General features: G+C 39.5%; 1 protein-coding gene across 1 annotated transcript in view; it reads right to left on the reverse strand.

Annotated features, from left to right (window-relative positions):
* LOC140204581 (actin-binding protein WASF3-like) overlaps nt 1-1,337 on the reverse strand; it is an 83,155-nt gene extending 81,818 nt beyond the window's left edge. The window contains exon 1 of the mRNA XM_072271302.1: nt 1,185-1,337. The gene's annotated coding sequence lies outside the window, so the exon portion shown is untranslated. The remainder of the gene's footprint in view (nt 1-1,184) is intronic.
* Nucleotides 1,338-13,643: the final 12,306 nt, after the last annotated feature.

Here is a 13,643-nt window from a genome sequence, read left to right on the forward strand (position 1 = left end):
TTCCCCACAGCCCCACTTTCTCCCACTCCAGTGGTTCTCTCACCCCTTCTCTTCTCTTCCCCAGACACTCACAACTTGACCATCGCATCCCACCAGTTTCCCACTTCCTTCCCTTTATTCCATGACCCACTATCCTCCCCTATCAGATTTCTTTTTCTTCAACCTTTCATCTCTCTCACATATCATCTCCTAGCTTCTCACATCATTCCATTTCATTCCCCCATCCACCTCCCTACCTCCCCCCCCCCCATCTGGACTTACCTATTATCTGCCATCTTGTGCTCCACCTCCCCCTCCCCTGCCTTTTTTTATACTGACTTCTGTCCCCTTCCTTTCCAGTCCTGATGTAGGGTCTCAACCCGAGACGTTAACTGTTCATTTCCCGCCAGAAATGTTGCCTGACCTGCTGAGTTCTTCCAGCAATTCGTGTGTTGCTCAAGATTACCAACATCTGCGGATCTCTTGCGTCTCCACTCGTATCATTCGATACCTCCTCTTCCACGTTTACTCTCTCCATCTACCTATCCCCTTCTCGCGACAACTTAAAACTTACTTCACGTCTAATTTCTTTACATTTCTGGTGAAACGACGTCGACCCGAAACATTAAACATTTCGCTCCCTTCATCTGCTGTCTGAACTGCCGAGCATCTTGCTTCCATTGTAGTTTTCAGAATGGTGGCTCTTTTACAACACAAATCATTCCAACTTCCACTTCAATTTTGAAACCAGGCGGTATTTAATCGTGAAGAAAAAGGTTGAACTGTCTCTATGTAACCTGTTACAGCACGGAAAAGGTAACAGAATTCCAATAGCTAAGCAAAGCTTTAAAGTTTGTCAAGTAGAGCGCCTAATAAATCACCAACTGTGCCTGCTGCAGCCGAGCTCCTCTGCTACTAACCTGGATCCTTGAGCTTTACTCTGATCGTAATGTAGTTGCATTCCAAATAAATTTTAAGTACCAGACTGGAATACCACTCCAGTCCATGTGTCAAGAGGAAACTCTGGGTGGGTTCCACGGGTCAGAAGGAATGCTCACCCAGATTATTTTAACCCCGTAATTGCTACGTTTCTAATGCCTTTGCAATGCTCGAATTTGATTTTATTAATTTCTCCCGATCTCAGTGCAAATGCTTGCAGCCATTGTGATCTGTGTTTAATCAGACAACAGTAGGATTTATTTTACCTGCTGTTCTTGCTGCTTCATGAGCCCGATGGAGACGTTGGGAGTGTTAAAGCCCCGGCACCTGCCCGATGAAGATGTCTTTTCCTCTCGGAGATTTCATCTTTACTAGGGCTCCTGGCTGGGGGAGAGAAGTTGTAGCTGCCGCATCTGAGTCCCCGGCGACAACCAGCTCGCTGCCCGCAGTGGGCAGCGCGCATGCGGCTCACAGCCCGGGACCACCACCCACCCGTTCACACAGGCTTAAAAGGGCAATGCGCCCTCCGCTCCGCCGAGGAATCCTGGTGGCCAGAAACCACTGTATCATCAATGTGGAAATAAAGATTAAGTGCAACAAGTGCATTAGCAGTTTCAGTCTGCGATTAGATTTAATACATTCCACTACTCATATGCATGGCTGCTCTGCGGGTACCTTGCCCATTTCAGCCTCTCGCAGTGCAGCTCGATTTCCCCATAGAATACTTCTGCTAACATTACCACCACCCGACCAAAGATTCAAGTGACTGGCGGAATTGAAGTATATTTCTTCATCAGTATAGTGATCTATGATATTATCCTTTTTGCATTTAATCATTTAATTTGATCATTCTTATGGGTTTATATATTTAATCGATAAATGTTGATGAACAATCAATTTTGTAGATATAATTCAAAAGAAAAAAGGCGCATATTCTGCAAAATGATTGCATCTCGTAGCACTCAAAAGCCATGTTTCACCCCATCATCTCCGTGATTTATTTCACTGCACTTCCGAAATTGTGAACTCTTTAGCCTTAAACCTTTCCTAGCCTAATTTCAACCCGTGTCGTAAAGCGCAGAAATGTGCTGCTCTATCCTTTATAGAGTGATGGATTTTCACAGACTCTTCAACCATGCCAAACAAGGTGTATACCTGAGCTAGTCTCATTTGCCTGCATTTGACCCACGAGTCCTCTAAACCTCTCCTATCCATCGACCTGTCTAAATGTATTTTAAATGATGTAATGTTACCGACCTCTACCACTTCCTCTGACATTTCATTCCACCTATCCACAAACCTTTCTGTGAAAAAAGTTGCTCCTCCGGCCTCTTTAATTTTTTTTTACCCTGTCTCACATCAAATTCTAGTTTTGTTCTAATCCAGCGTTTCCGACCTGAAAAGTCGGCAATATCTTTCCTCCCACAGATGGTGCTGAGTTCCTCCAGCAGAGTGTTTGTTTTCCCTCTAGTTTTAAACACCTCTATCATGGGAAACAGCCTGCAATCGTTCAGTTTTTCTATGCTCTTCGTGATTTTATATACCTCACAAAAGTCATCCCAAGGGAGAAAGTCGCTCTTTTTAACTCAAGCTCTCCAGTCCCAGTAATATCCTTGTGATTTTTTTTCCTGCATTGTTTCCAGCTTAATAACATCCAACCAGAACTGCACACGATACTTCATGTCTCACCAGTGTCTCCTACAGCTGTGACATGACGTGGAAATTCTTGCACTCAAAGCCCTGACAGATGACAGCAAGTGCAGCAAGTGCCTCTTTTTCCACCCTGTCGACCTGTGCTGCCATTTCGCGGAACTATGTTCCTGTACTCCTATGTCTTTCTGTTCCACAACTTTCTCAGGGGCTCTGCCATGTTCTGTGTGAATCCACAGTGCTACAATCTGTATTCTCCCTATTTAAATTGCGTCTGCCATTTCTTGATTCACTTTCCAAACTGATATAAATCCTGTTGTAAATCTAGATAACTTTCTTCATTGTTCATTTTCTTCATTGGTGTTATTGCAAATTTACAAATCATGCAACTGCATTCTTATTCTAAGTGATGATGAATCACAGTGAATCCAGCACCAACCCCTGTGACATAGCACTGATTACAGACCACTCTATTAAATGCCATGAAACCACCACCCTCTGAATCCTTCCATCAAGCTAATTTTGTATCCAATGCGATGCCTTCTTCTAGACTAGTTTACTATGATGAACCTTATCAAAGTCCTGCTAAGATTTATGTGGGCCTTGCTAAATTCCATTTACATTGCTATGCTCTCTTGTGTCTTGGTCACCTCTTCAAAAGTGCCAACCAAATTCATGAGACACGATTCCCCACGCACAGAGCCATGCTGTCTATTCCTGTTCTGTCCTTGAATTCTAAATTCAGATAGATCCTCTCTCTCAGTTTTCTCCAGGGAACTTTTCCTATCACTGACACTCGGCTTTAGTACCTCAGCTTCTCCTTAGTTGTAATAAAAAAATACATTTATTTATAAGATGTAGACATCATTGGCAAAGCCAGTGAAACAGTGTGTCAATGTTGCATGTGATGAATAAAAATCAAATCTTTTGACTGTGTGTCAGTGCATAAAGCTCTATTATGCCCACCGTTTTCTATTTGTTTGCTAAATGAAAGATTGTTACACTAAAATCAGGTGAAAGTGCAAGCTGTATGACAATGTTAACAGATCATGAAAAATTAATGTCTCTCTGGGACGTAAATACAAGAAGTTACTTAAAATGTTTTCATTTATATTTCTTGCCGATCTCTTTTAATAAGTCCCTTTATTATTCTGTTCCATGCACCAATGATGTAAACGTTTGAAATGTAGAGTAGTTACTGTTACAATGTGGGATGCATTACTCCCACAAAGCCCTACGATCAATAAAGTAATATTGACCAGAGAATCTACATTACTGTTGAAGAGTAAATATTGAACAGAAATAACTCCCCCACTTTATTAAAAAAAAACATTATCTATAGCACCTTCAACTATCTAGGAATGGCCAAAGCTCTCCCTCAATATTTCACTAAACCCATTAGCCATTTTTTGCTCAAGTACTTGCACTGGAACATGTACCCTTTACTTTCAGAGACAGGCAACAGTACTACAAACTCAACTACAGCTGACATACCATGCAGTCTTATAAGAACAATGCCAAAAAAAATGCCATGAAAATGATAAAAATAGAAGTTCAGCTCAATAAATGTTGTTTGGGATTAACAAATTAAAATGCTACTGGTTGCTTGTAAAGATCTTAGGTAAATTGAACAGAGAAGCACATTTTCAATTAATAGAGAGCAAGATTTAATTGAGCAATATTTCCAAAATGGGATCTGAACAGTCAGGTTCATTCTGAAATATTGCATTTGAAAATTAAGTTGTCAAATTGGAATAGAAATAAAGTTAATGGCACATGACCATACATGATGGATTTGTTACGGAAAATTTGACCAACATCAGGTGCATGATTTCGGCTGCTCTGCCTGCATATTGTCAAGTTTCATCAGTGTTGTCACAACTGATTTCATTCAGATTAATGTTTGTAATTGCAAATGTCACTCCACTCCTTAAGAAGGCAAGAAGGCAGAAGAAAGGAAATTATAAGCCAGTTAGCCTGACTTCAATGGTTGGGAAAATGTTGAAGTCCTTTATTAAGGATGAGATTTCAGGGTACTTGGAAAGTCAGTGTAGTTACCTTAAGGGGATAGCTTGTCTGACAAATCAGTTGGAATCCTTTGAGAAAAAAAAATAGGCAGGATAGACAAAGGAGCATCAGTGGATGTTATTTACTTGGATTTTCAGAAGGCTTTTGACAAGGTGCCTCACAAGGTAAGAGACCATAGTATTAAAGGAAAGATACTAGTATGGATAAAAGACTGGCCAACTGGCAGGAGACAAAGAGTGGGGAAAAGGGGGTAATTTTCTGTTTGGTCAGCAGTGACTAATGATGTTCCACAGGAGTCGGTACTGGGACCACTTCTTTTCACACTAAATGTCAAAGTTTTGGATGTTGGAATTGATGGCTTTCTGGCCATGTCTGTGGATGATACAAAGAGAGATAGAGGGGTAGGAAGTGCTGAGCAACCTGGGAGCCTGCAGAAGGACTTAGACAGATTAGGAGAATGGGTAAAGAAGTGGCAGATGGAATATAGTGTAGGGAAGTGTATGGTCATGCACTTTGGAAGAAGGAATAAAGGCATAGACAGGGAGAAAATTCAAAACTCAAAGGTGCAAGGTGATTTGGGAGCCCTTGTGCAAAATTCCCTAAAGGTTGAGTCAGTGGTAAGGAAGGCAAATACAATATCAGCATTCATTTCAAGAGGACTAGAATATAAAAGCAAAGGTGTAATGTTGAGATTTTAAATGGCATTGGTGGGACCACATTTGGAGAAGTGTGAACAGTTTTGGACTCCTTATCTAAGAAACAATATGTGTCATTGAACCAGAGGTGGTTCATGAGAATGATTCCAGAAATTAATGGCTTAACGTATGAGGAGCGTTTGATGGCTCTAGGCTAGAACTCACTGGAGTTTGGAAGGATGAGGGGGAGATCTCACTGAAAGCTATTGGATAGTGAAAGGCCTAGAGTCAATGTGGAGAAGATGATTCCTAGAGTGAGGAGAGTCTAGGACCAGAGGGCACAGTCTCAGAATAGAGGGAGATCAATTTAGAATGAAGATGAAGAGGCAACACACTCAAAATGCTGGAGGAACTCAGCAGGCCAGGCAGCATCTGTAGAAAAGAGTATAGTCAACTGTACTCTTTTCCACAGATGCTGACTGGTCTGCTGAATTCCTCCAGAATTTTGTGTGCATTGCTTGAATTTCCAGCATCTGCAGATTTTCTCGTGTTAGCGAGATGAAGAGGAATTTCTTTAGGCAGAAGATGGTGACTGTTGCCACTGATGACTGTAGAGGCTGAGTCATCTAGGTACATATGAAGCAGATGTTGATAGGTTCTTGATTAGCCAGCACATCAAAGGTTACAGGGAGAAGAAAGAAGAATGGCATTAAGAGATAATAAATGGACCATAATGGAATGGTGATGCCTATATCTCTTAAGTTTTATGATCTTATGGTAATTCTTAGTGATGAATATTAAATTGTAATCCTGACAGGAGATTTGTTCAGTGGAGCTATCAATGTTCAAGAGGAAAACTGCTTTAAACAGAGTACACCATTCTTGTAATTATCCAATAAGTATGGTTAAAACTTGGATCAGAGGAAATTCTCCCGCATCAAGATGCTGACATGTTGACTCAGAGGTTGTAGTAATTTTGAAGGTTATGGAGGAGCAACCAGGCTTTTATTTGTACATGATGCCCACCATCTCCTACTTACATAGTACAAGGTTCCCCAAAACTCCTCCACTCCATCCTAATTGTTTCGAAGGCCATGCTGTTGTCTAGCATGACCATTCCATAATCTCAAGTGATGTAGAGACCTGTATATTGAAAGGTCATCAAGCTGAAACCAATATTTGTGCTTCTCTCCTCACAGCTGATGCTTAACCTGCAGAGTGTTTTACAGCAGTTTCTGTTGTTCTTCTAGTGTTAGACCACTCTTGGCCTTTTCTGGAAGAATAGTTGATGAGAGGCAGTGAGTTACAGTTAGAATAAGAGCACGTTCCTGAAGAACATGTGCACTGACAGATTGGAACTGAGATGATGGTTGTTCTGCAACTACATTCCAATACATCATGTATGATTTCTAAGTATAAATATGCGCTGACAACTTTGCTAAAGATCTCTAGGATTATCAAGATCAAATTCGAAGTAAATTTATAATCGAAGTGTATATATGTCACCATGTACTGTCTTGAGATTCAGTTTCTTGCAGGCATTTACAGAAAATAAAGAAATACAGCAGAATTTATGAAAACTATACGTAAAAAATCACCAACAGCCAAACTGCAAGAGGAGTCTGGTTGTAAAAATAATAACAAATAAATAAATAATACTGAGCACATGAGTTGTTGAGTCCTTGAAAGTGACTCTGTGGGTTAGAACACAAAATATAGAACGTGCAGCACAGGAACAGGCCCCTCGGCCTGCAATGCTTTGCTAAACCCATTAAATTAGTAATCAAATGGCCAACTCAACTAATCTCTTCTGCCTACACAACCTCCATATCCCTCCATTTTCCTCACATCCATGTGCCTATCTAAATGTCTCCTAAAAGTTTCGAATATTTCTGCCTCCACCCCCTCCAAGGCAGTGCATTCCAGGTACCCACTGCTCCCTGTGTAAAAAATTACCCCATCTCACTTTAAATGTGTGTCCTCTGGTCTTAGGCATTTCAACCCTGGGAAAAAGATACTGCCTAGGCACTCTATCTATGCCTCAAATAATCTTATAACCCTCTATCAGATCATCCCTCAGCCTCTGCCACTCCAGCGAAAACCATCCAAATTTGTCCAAACCCCTGTTATAGCCTATGCCCTCTAAACCAGGTAACATCCTGGTAAACCTCTTCTGCGCCCTCTCCAAAACCTCAATATTGTTCCTATTATGTGGCAACCAGAACTGTATGCAATACTCCAGATGCAGACTACTAGAGTTTTTAAAAGCTGCAGCTCAGTGCCTCGTCTAATAAAGGCAAGCATGCCATATGCCTCCTTAACCACCCTGACAACCTGTGCAGCCACTTTCAGGGAGCTATGAACTTGGACCCCAAGATCCCTCTGCTCATCAACACTGCTAAGGATCTTGCCTTTAACAGTGTACTTTCTCCTTGCATTTCATACAGGTCATTTATATACATCACAAACAGCAGACGTCATAGTACAGAACCCCGCGAAACACCACTAATTACAGACCTACAGCTTGAATAAATCCCTCCAGCCACTGTCCTCTGTTTTCTATGGGCAAGCCAATTCTGAATCCAAATGGCCAATCCACCATGGATCCCATGCATCTTAAACTTCTGGATGAGCTTCCCATGAGGGACCTAGTCAAACATCTTACTAAAATCCATGTAAACAACATCCACAGCTCATCAACCACCCTCATCACCACATCAAAAAAACTCAGTCAAGTTAGTAAGACATGATTTGCCCTGTACAAATCCATGTTGGCTCTCCCTAATTAAACCATGGTTTTCTAAATGCTCATAAATCCTATCCCTAAGAATTCTCTCCAGTAACTTCCCTACCACTAATGTGAGGCTCACTAAATTTGTTTAGTGGGATGGCCAGATGAATGCTAATTCTACATTCTGTTTATTTTAAGTGGAAATAATAAATAAATCAGCTGAAATAGTAATCAAAATCCATAGTAAAACATTGCAAATAACTTTAGTTTTAGGATGCTTCATAATATTCCAAAGAGACTGAAGTTTATTCAATGACTAGTATATTGAAGAATATGAGAGGTTTTGTACAAAGATCCTTTTTTTAAATTTAACTTCTAATGGATCTTTTTAAATCTGTCAAGTACATATTTTATCTTGAAATGGTTATGAAATCAAAGAGTCCTTGCCCTAAATAATTATATTAATTTTCAAAGATATTATTATTTATTTCATTTTCTAAAACATCCCTGGAACCAACATATGAAGATATTTCTATTTCGCAGGATTTCTGAATCCTCTTTAATTTTCAGACTTCCATTTTCACTTTTGTAAAAATCAATTGCATCAAAAGCATATTTCTGCCTTCCCTCAATGGGACAGCGAGCAAGTTTAGGTTTAAGTTTAGCAGTTATCTATTAATAATTTAAATCCTGTTAATGTTACAAGTTACAACCACTGCATGGGTATTGAGACTGTCTAGTCTGTGTTTCAGTTGCAGTCAAAGTGTTTCTTTGTACACTGGTTGGCAGAATGCTCATTTTCTAAAATTACTAATGCATTGTTTGCGAGATAACATCTTTAACGAGAGAAAATTGGTCTGTTATAGATACATCATAATTGCGTTTTTGTGATTCACATGCAGAAATATACAGTAAGTGAAAAGAAATTATGTTATTTTCTGACATACTACTATGGTGATAAAATCGTGCTATATGGCAGCTTGAGTTAATATATCTGAAATTAAGATGATTACACATTATTGTAGAGTTTCCATTATCCATGCTCCATTTAACAACTGGAAATCTTGTGGGGCAGAGCCTGCTGCAAGATATTCTCTTACTGTAGAGTCTGCTAGCATTAATCTTATTCTGTCCAATATAAATCCGCCTCTCTCCAGAAGATAGATTACATTCAATTTATGGTACTTGTGCTGCATTTTTTTCTTCATTTCCTTTACTAGGCCATTTCCATATAACATCTGTAAGAACAATATTTAGAAAAACAGTTATCCATCAATTTCAATTATCTAACATGGAAATTCCCTGTGTTTTAGTAGAGAATAAATGCTTGCTTTCATTATGAGTTTCTTAGTTTAAAAAAATACAAATGGCATCACATATTTTTGAGGAAAAAAAAGGAAGACATGCCAAAGCATTTTTTTGTATTAAGTACAATTAAAATCAATCACAGTTTATTTAATTTAATGCTTGATTATTTTTCTGTACCAGAAATTATGCATTATGAATGCTTCAAGATAAAGAGGGACCAAATGAAAGCGAAACAATTTAACTTTATATGCAGAAAATGTGAGTGATGTAGAATCTGGAGTGTTCCTTCAAATATAGTCTGATAGAATACTCTGGGAAATAAGTTTGAAAATTCTCGATGCAATTCTCAGTAATCATGCACTCCCACAACTGAACTGGTAATCCCAGAAACAACAGGAAGGCTGCGGAGGGGAATAAAAATGGACTATTGACATAGAGAAAGTAAATCTCTACCTTAAAGATGGTACTTAATGGTTTCATCTAATGAAAAGTCACAGACTCAAACTTCTGTTTAACCTCATACATAGTAAACTCCCTTAATTTCTATTGTGCTCATCTTTTCCTAATTTGTCTAATAATTTAACAACTAAAAATAAATCTTAAAATCTGCTATTGATGGCAAAGTCTGCCCGTCCATCAGCCATGAATAGTAATGCATAGTAATTGATTCATGTGAGTGCAATTTCCCAACACCCATAGACAACAAGCAAAGCTACCTGTTGCACTTATTTCCTTGCAAGTTTGCTGCTCAGTTTTATATCTACTCTGTTGTCAACCTATAATTGTAGCTCATTGAGTTGTCATGCTAAGATGTGCACAGATGTTGTACACAACAAAAGCATTTAGTAATTTAATTTACATTATCATTTCAATTTCCTAGTATTTAAGAATGATTGCTGCACACATTCTGCACAGTGGGGAAAAGTAGCTGTTTAAATTTCATACTGTAAACCTTCCGATTACTTTAGTGGGAGTTGTTATATCAATAAAATATATGCAAATTAAAAGCTGCCAGTGCCTATAAGGTGTACTTCACAGATTTCCAAGCATTTTTGTTATAAAATAGGAATGTGTAAAATCATCTCCATACAGAGAGTGAAACCAGATAGCAATCAAACATAATTGGTAAAAAGATGATTTCCTGGCATTTTTGTATTAGTGAAAATGCAAAAATCAACAACTGCAGTTGCTGGAAGTCTGAAATAAAATCAAAAGAATGATGGAACAACATAGCAAGTCAGGCAGCATCTGTGGAAAGGGAAACAGACAACAATCCAGGTTTCTGACCCTTCAACAATACAGGTAAAGAGGAGTTTTCAGTAAAAAGAGGTTATGAGGGAGATGTGCAAAATTGTCATAACGGAATGTCAGCAATAGAATGAGCCATCATGGCCTAATGTTAACAATCACAAGACATTCAGCTTCTTGGTCTATCTAACATAATAACTGATATTGTTCTGGGATGTTTCAGGTGGGCCAGATGTGTAGAGTAAGAAAATCTGACCTACATAATATGAAAGTACAAATCAAAAAATGCTAATAAAACTTAATAGGTCAGTTAGCATCTGTGGAAAGAGAAACAGTTAATGTTTTAGGTAGTCTAAATAGCAACAGAAGGGTGGGAGGACAATGGGTGGATCAAAGGGAATTTTTCTGTTAGAATTAAGTCAAGAAGATTCAGATTAAACTTCAATGGCTGTGTGATCTATTGTGAATATGGTTCTGGCAGATTGGCCAGCAGACCAGAATATACAGAGGGATGAAAAGAGAAAAATGGAATAGCATCTAGGAATAGTTCATGTAGAGACTGGAAGTAAGAATCAGAATCAGGTTTAATATTACCAATATATGTCATGAATTTTTTTTTTGCGGCATAATAATGAAAATTGTGAATTACCGTAGGTATATATATATATATATATATATATATATATATATATATATATATATATATATATATATATATATATATATATATATATATATATATAGTTAATTTAAGTGATTAAATAGTACAAAAAATAGTGAGGTAGTGTTCTTCGGTTCAATGTCCATTCAGAGTCTGATGCAGAGGGGAAAGAGGTGTTCCTGAATCATTGAGTGTGTGCCTTGAGGCTCAGTACCTCCTTCCTGATGGCAGCAATGAGAACAAGGCATGTCCAGGGTAATGGGGATCCTTAATGATGGATGCCACCTTTTTGAGGCGTTGCTCCTTGAAACTGTCCTGGGTTCTACAGAGTCTAGTGCCGATGATGGAGCTAACTGAGTTCAGATTCTGTGCAGTAGCCACCCCATACCAGACAGTGATGCAGCCAGTTAGAATGAACTTCTGAAGAAATTTGTGTTTCTTTGGTGATGTACCAAATCTCCTCAAACTCCTGACTAAACATGGCCACTGTCATGCCTTCTTTGTAACTGCATTGATATGTTGGGCTCAGGATAGCCCCTCAGAGATGTTGACACCCAGGATCTTGAAATTGCTCACTCTTTCCACTTCCAATCCCTCTTTGAGGACTGATGTGTGTTCCCTTGTCAATCAATTCTTGGTTTGTTGCTGCAACACCACTCAACAAGCTGATATACCTTGCTCCTGTATGCCCTCTCATCACCATCTAAAATTCTGCCAACAATACTTATGTCATCAGCAAATTGATGGATGGCATTTGAGTTGTGCTTAGCCACACACTGTCATGGGTGTAGAGAGTAGAGCAGTAGGCTAAGCACACATCTTTGAGGTGTGCCAGTGCTACCCACACTACCTAAAGTTGGAGAACTCCATACTATGAGAATGGTGAAATGGATTGCTCTCAAAAATAACAGGCTAAACTTTTATTGCATAGCAAAACACTTTTATGCCTCAGGGAAAGGTTTTATGTGACAAGTAGTGCATACATAGCATTCTTCAAGAAATCATAGTAGTTTTCCATGTTTATGGTTCATCTATAAATAGAGAGAACTGGGCATATAGCTCTGATAGTAATCAGCTCAACAGAGGTTGCTGTTATAGTGTTCTGGTGCAATAAAGAGAAATAGGATGCAAGATGCTATGAGAGAGTGGAAGAATGGGTGGAGAGGGCTAAGGGGAAAATTCGTGATGGCCTGAAATGCTGGCACAATTAAAGAGGAGTAATTGTGGAATACTGAAGAGGTCAATCATGAGCTAATTTAAAGACTAACCTTATGAGGGGAAAATGACAGCCACTCCCCACCCCCATTCTAATCAGGTTTTACCAGAGCACCACTGAGAATACCCTGACCAGATGTGTATATCGTAAGTCCCTTTGCATAGAAACACAGAAAACCTACAGCACAATACAGGCCCTTCAGTCCACAATGTTCTGCTGAACATGTACTTACATTAGAAGTTACCTAGGGTTACCCATAGCCCTCTATTTTTCTAAGCACCATGTACCTATCCAGGTGTCTCTTAAAAGATGCTATCATATCTGTCTCCACCACCATCACTGGCAGCCCATTCCATGCACTCACCACCCTCTATGTAAAAAAACTTACCCCTGACATCTCCTCTGTACCGACTTCCAAGCACCTTAAAACTGTGCCCTCTCGTATTAGCCCAGTTCAGCATCTCAGGTTTTTGGATTTTCTCCCTATTTAGAAAATAGTCTGCATATTTATTTATTCTACCAAAGTACACATTGATGCATTTTCCAACATTATATTTCATTTGCCACTTTCTTGCCCATTCTCTCAATCTGTCTAAGTCCTTCTGCAGCCTACCTTCTTCCTCAACACTACCCGCCCCTCCACCAATCTTCAGATCATCTGCAAACTTGGCAACAGAGCCACCCATTCCATCATCTAAATCATTGATATGCAGCAGAAAAAGAAGCGGTCCCAAAACTGACCCCTGTGGAACACAACTAGTCACTGGCAGCCAACCAGAAAAGGATCTCTTTTTCCCCCCACTCACTGCCTCCTACCAATCAGCCAATCCTCTAACCATGCCAGCAACTTTCCTGAAATACCATGGGCGTTTAACTCGATAAGCAGCCTCGTGTGGCGCTTTGTCAAAGACCTCCTGAAAGCCCAAATATACATCCACTGCACCCCCTTTAGCTATCCCACTTGTACTCTCCTCAAAGAAGTCTAACAAGTTTGTCAGGCAAGATTTTCCCTTAAGGAAACCATGTTGATTTTGTCCTACGTCTGTTCTATGTCCTGTGTCACCAAGTGCTCCATAACCTCAACCTTAGCAATTGACTCCAACATCATCCCAACCACTGAGGTCGGGCTAACTGATCTCTGATTTCCCTTCTGCTCCTTCTTCCTTCCTTAAAGAGTGGGGTGACATTTGCAGTTTTCCAGTCCTTTGGCACCGTGTCAGAGTCCAATAATTTTTGAAGGATCATGTT

Source organism: Mobula birostris, chromosome 10 (genome assembly GCF_030028105.1).
Source record: "Mobula birostris isolate sMobBir1 chromosome 10, sMobBir1.hap1, whole genome shotgun sequence".
In the NCBI taxonomy this organism is placed as follows: Eukaryota; Metazoa; Chordata; class Chondrichthyes; order Myliobatiformes; family Myliobatidae; genus Mobula; species Mobula birostris.